Below are 6,054 nucleotides of genomic sequence, written 5' to 3' on the forward strand. Positions count from 1 at the left end.
TTTGCACCCCAATATGCCAACAACTTCATGCACAGCTTCGAACAAGACTTCTTCTCTATGCAGGACCTCCAACCAACATTATACACCAGGTACATTGATGAATTTTCTTCCTCTGGACCCATGGCGAGGAGTCACTGATAAAACTACACAATGATATCAACAAGTTTCATCCCACCATCAAACTCTCCATAGACTACTCTCTACTATCTGTCTCATTCTTGAACACATGCATCTGCATCAAGGATGGGCACCTCAGCACGACACTCTACCGCAAACCCACAGACAACCTCACAATGCTACACTTCTTCAGCTTCCACCTAAAACATATTAAAACAGCCATCCCCTGTGGACAAGCCCTACGCATACACCGGATCTGCTCAGATGAGGAAGAACGTGACACGCACCTGGAAGTACTCAGGGATGCCCTCATAAGAACAGGATATGATTCTCAACTCATCGACAGCCTATTCCGACGTGTCACAGCAAGGAGCCGTAATGACCTCCTCAGGAGACAGACACGTGCTGCAACTGACAGGGTACCCTTCGTTGTTCAGTATTTCTCAGGAGTCGAGAACCTACGCCATGTTCTTCACGGTCTGCAACACATTATCAATGAGGATGAGCAACTCAGCAAGACCTTCCCCACACCTCCACTACTTGCCTTTGAACAACCACCAAACCTCAAACAGATCATTGTTCGTAGCAAACTGCCCTGCTTTCAGGACAACTCCATACAACCCTGTCACGGTGGGTGCTGCAAGACGTGTCAGAGTGTGGACATAGATACCACCATTACGCGTAGGCACACCTCCCACCATGTACATGGCAGGTACTTATTCAACTCTGCCAACATGGTCTATCTCATATGCTGCAGGCAAGGATGCCCTGAGGCATGGTACATTGGGGAAACCGAGCAGAGGCAACAGCAACGGATGAATGGGCACTGCACAACAATCAACAGACAGGAGTGTTCCCTCCCAGTTGGGGAACACTTCAGCGGTCCAGGACATTCGACCATCCTCCAAAGCAGACTTTGGGACAGGCAGCAGCGAAATGTGGCTGAGCAGAGACTGATAGCTAAGTTTGGTACCCAAAGGGAGGGCCTAAACCGGGACCTTGGGCTGATATCACATTACAGGTAACCACCATTGCACTATATACACACACACACACACACACACACACACACACACACACACACACTCTTATACGTTTGTGGGGTGAATTTGTACTTTGCTCAAAACCTGCATGAATCCATATAAGACTCTGTTAACTCATTTTTTAGATTTGAATCAGTCTAAACATTGTGGCACTGACAACAGCACACAGGGGGCTAACACCTTAAACACATTATCTGGGCTCTTCACCAATTTTTAAAGTTAACCTGAGAATGTAACTTCTAAAAAGTGTTTTGTGATTTACATATGAAAGAAGGGAAACTGGAATGGAATCTTTCTGGCAGCATATCTCAGGATTGATCACATGGGCAACTCTGTATTGGATCTTAACCCAGAATCAGTGCAGGATTGTATAAATAAACACTCTCTGGACCAGTTCCAGTGGCCACTCTTCAATTGCTATCCTGGAATCCCCTGACTAAAAATTCTTGCCAGTGGATCAGAGATTACACCATGGAGGTTCTTGAAGGACGGGACATTCGTGAGTGTGGCTGGAGCCCATGGAGTATGCCCTGGAGATATCATTGTACAACATGGAGTTCCCTTTGGAGTAAGCAGTGAACAGAACCTACTCTGAATTCTCCATATTTCATTTGCTTGCATGGATCATGCACAGCTTGTGCCTGGCCTCCAAAATGCCTGCCACTTCCACAGTCAATGCCTCTCCCCCCATATTCTCACTCTCCACCATTGGATTCTCCTTCACTCCTCCACCCTGCACATTCCTATTTCCTTTTGTCACTCAACCTTTCCTCACTCCTCCTCCGTTTTCTTCACTCCCTCTACTTCTCCGTCCCTTACCCGTTTCTCACTTACCCTCCCCTGCTTTCCTCCTTGCCCTTTCTCCCCCCCTCCTTTCTCCTCTTATACCTGAAACATTGACTTTGCCACCTCTTGATGCTGGCTGGCTTGCTGTATTCTTCCAGCCTCCTGCTTGTCTCCTTTGGATTCCTGCATATATTGTCTCGGACTATATATGTGTGTGTGTACACAATCAGATAACAATTTCTCAGAAACACTTACCCACTTTGATGCCATACTTTGCAAAGAAAGCTGGTTTGATTCACCACGGTCAGGCCACTCGGTTAATCCACTTGACAGAAATCAAAATGACCTGACACCGAAATTAAGGAAGTGATAGCAAAGATATTGATCCAATGCTCTTTCCAGCAAAACTTGAGCTCCTATTGCAATCTTCCACAAAGACAACATTTGGTCATTTCCTTCATCCTTTTCTTTTCCTTACTAAATTTATTCTCATCTGTGTACTTCTTGCAGACGCAGAGGTCCCCCCGAAAATGGAGACTATGCATTGTACTGCTCGATCCCAGAACTGACGAATGTGTTGCAAATGTTGAGGTGCTGGTATGTAAATGTCTCACTGAGGCCAAACCAGTTCCTGAATTAGCCTAGATGTGCAAACTACCTTTAAGCAACCTAAAAGATTGCCAATCAAAGCAAAAGTTCCAGAAATGCTAGGACAAGGTACATCTTGCTCTCAAATAGAAAGTGTGTGGATGTTAAGAATTTAGTTTAATACAAGCAGATAAATAACTCCGTATTGCAGAGATTTGAGCTTGAGTCTTCACTATCCATCAGTTCCTGATTATATCAGGTCTCCAAATTTATTGTCTATCCTGCAGCTATTTTTGTAAGAATTTTTACTTACATCAGTTAATTATTGGGAAAATAATGTCTTTTCCTACTTGTTGAGAGTTTCTCTCTTTCTATGTCATTGCATTGGCAAAGCAAACTTTTGCTATTCAAATAATGTCATTTGAGGGCACAATGAGTGGTCTGTAAGATAACGTCAGAGTTATGGTGTCCATGAAAAACAGGCAGGGTGTTGTGTAAGGCAAGTGAACCTGCCTCTTCTTTAACCTTATTGCTTATCCATAAACAAGCTGCCTCGGTAGCAAGCTTCTCATTTGTGAAATCTCTACATGCAGTGCTGCTCAGCATTCAAGTCACCTTTGTATAGGTATTTGTGAAATCCAATTTTTACTGACACTTCTAATTCAGAGGAGATGTTTCTCTCTTTGTCTGAATATTAAAACAAAGCACTTGTCAGTGATGTGTTAGAAATGCGTCATAGAGTTAAATTAGCCATAAACAAAAACAGTTGCTGGAAAAGCTCAGCACGTCTGGCAGCATCTGTGAAGAGAAATCAGAGTTAGCATTTCAGGTGCAGTGACCCTTCCTCAGAACTGATGGTAGCTAGGAAAATGTCAGTTAATATGCAGAAGCTAGGGTGAGGAAGGGGGTAAGGAATAAGCAAGAGGTAGGGATAGAATCCAAAGAGAGGAGCAGTTGGATAAGCAAAGGAGTAGATAACAACCTGGCTAGGAAGGTAAAGAGCTATTAATGGGGACTATTCGTGGCTAACAATAGGTAGACTATATGATAGCAAGGTCGGGTGTGTGGGGTATGGGCTAGGACATGGGAAAGTTCAGGCCCTAAAATTATTGAACTTTATTTATAGAGCCCAGAGCGCTGCAAGGTCTCCAGATGGAAAATGAGGTTTTGTTCTTCCAGCTTTCACTGACTTCACTGGAACACCTTTGCAAGCCTGAGACAGAGACTTTAGCCAGGGAACAGGGTGGTGTGCTAAAGTAGCAGACAAGTGGAAGCTCAGTGTCATTTTTGCAGGCAGAATGTAAATGTTCTGCGAAGCGGTCACCCAGTCTATGCTTTGCTTCCCCAGTGTAATGGAGACTGTATTGTGAGCAGCGAATGCAGTAGAGTACATTGTGTGAAGTGCTGCTTCTCACTTGAGATGGCTGAATTGGTAGCTGATGATCTTCTAGATATGGATGCTGATGGGACGGTAGGTAAGGACAGGGGAACCTATCATTGTTGTGGGAGGGAAGAGAGAGGGTGAGAGCAGATTGTGGGAGATGGATTGAATCCAGTTGAGGGCCCAATTGACAACGGTGCTAGGGAATCCTTGGTTGAGGAAGAAGGTGGACAGTTTGGAGATTCCCTTGTCCTAATTGGCCTGGTCAGAACATTTGCGACAAAAACAGAGGAATTAGGAGAATGGAATGGAGTCTTTACAGGAAATAGAGTGCGAGCATGCATATTGGTGGGATATTGGTGGCCAATCTACTCCACTGCATTCACTGCTCATAATGTGGTCTCCTCTACATTGGGAAACAAAACATCGACCGGGTGACCGCTTTGAAGAACGTCTACGTTCTGCCCTACTCCTTTGTCAGTCCAACTGCTCTTCTCTCTTTGGGCTCTATCCCCACTGTGGAAAAAGGCCTACAGACCACTTGCTTATGGAAACCATGTTTGTCCCTAGCTAAAAGAGAGCCTACCCACAATGCCATTGGTGCCTCAAATTAGCTATACTCAGGAACTGGCAGTAAACAAGCCATTACCTCATCGGAGTTATCTAAAAAGACCTGTTAATGGGATTCCGTAGCTCACAATGACACTGCACCTCCAGAAGCCCCGAAGGCCCTCCCTGCCTCTCCAGGGATCCAGCCGATACAATAGTTTTGCAGACTAGATGTCACCAAGGTACTTGATAAGGATGACCACAGCCTAATAGGATTATTGTGGACAGAATACTCCCGATTATTTTATCAATGCCTTTAGATTAACTAATCTCCTGTTGCCATTATTTAACTGATCAATATTGCCAGACCCACAGCATAGTTTGACATTTTTGAAATGGACAGAACAATCAACTGTAATCAGAACTGTATTGTCTTGCAAATAGCATCGATCTCTTGTAAAACTGGATGTGTCTGTACTTCGGGGAAAGAGGCTGAGACTCATCTGTAGTGACCATTCTGTATACGAGTGGTCAGTTTCTCTTCCCATGATGTCATGAAATAAACCAGGGTGTGTCAATTTCACAAGATTCACATACAAGCTTTATTCATAATTGGACAATTCTCCGACACCCACCTAACCGTTTACTCCTTACACCCTATCTTCTGCATATAATATTACTTTCAGGTTATCAGTCCTGAAGAAGGGTCACCAGACCCAAAATGGAATCTCTCGCTTTCTCTGCACAGATACTGCCAGACTTGCTGAGCTTTTCCAGCAATTTCTGTTTTTGTTTCTGATTTACAGCATCTGCAGTTCTTTTGATTTTTATTCAGAGGATTAGCCATGATCTGTTTGGAAAAACAGAATGCCTACTGCTTTTTAAAAAAAAAATTTCCTTTTTCACTGCTCTGCTATTTAGGCCTGATGCCAATCAAGCCATTGAAAATGTTGCAGCTCACACAGTTTATCATCTAAGACACAATGCATATTTGCCAGCTAATACTGGGTTTGGAATTTGAACTATTATTGCCTTTTTAAACTAGGAGAAAGTGAGGTCTGCAGATGCTGGAGATCAGAGTCAAAAGTGTGGTGCTGGAAAAGCACAGCAGGTCAGGCAGCGTTCGAGGAGCAGGAAAATCAATGTTTCGGGCATAAGTCCTTCATCAGGAATGATCTGCCATGAAGGGCCTGTACCCGGAACGTCAATTCTCCTGCTCCTCTGATGCTGCCTGACCTGCTATGTTGTCCTGCAGTACACTCTCAACTGTGCTTTTTTAAACTGTTGGGTAAACTTACTCTGACCATTTAATGCATGGATTTTTCACTTAAATTACTTTGCTTCTCAATATAGAATTGCACTGAGTAGGATAATACTTCTTGCAATCAATGAGATAGCTGTGATTAGAATTACTATGAAAAGCTCATGATTTCAAATAAACCTGTTGGACTATAGCCTGCTGTCATGCGAGCTGTGACCTTATAAATCCTTAGGAGGTAGCGTTATTTAGTTAACAGTCCAATTTTCAATAGATCTGGGTACATGCACTCCTAGCATTACATAAATCTGGAAACAGAGATCACAGCTTTT

Source organism: Hemiscyllium ocellatum, chromosome 8 (assembly GCF_020745735.1).
Source record: "Hemiscyllium ocellatum isolate sHemOce1 chromosome 8, sHemOce1.pat.X.cur, whole genome shotgun sequence".
NCBI lineage: Eukaryota > Metazoa > Chordata > Chondrichthyes > Orectolobiformes > Hemiscylliidae > Hemiscyllium > Hemiscyllium ocellatum.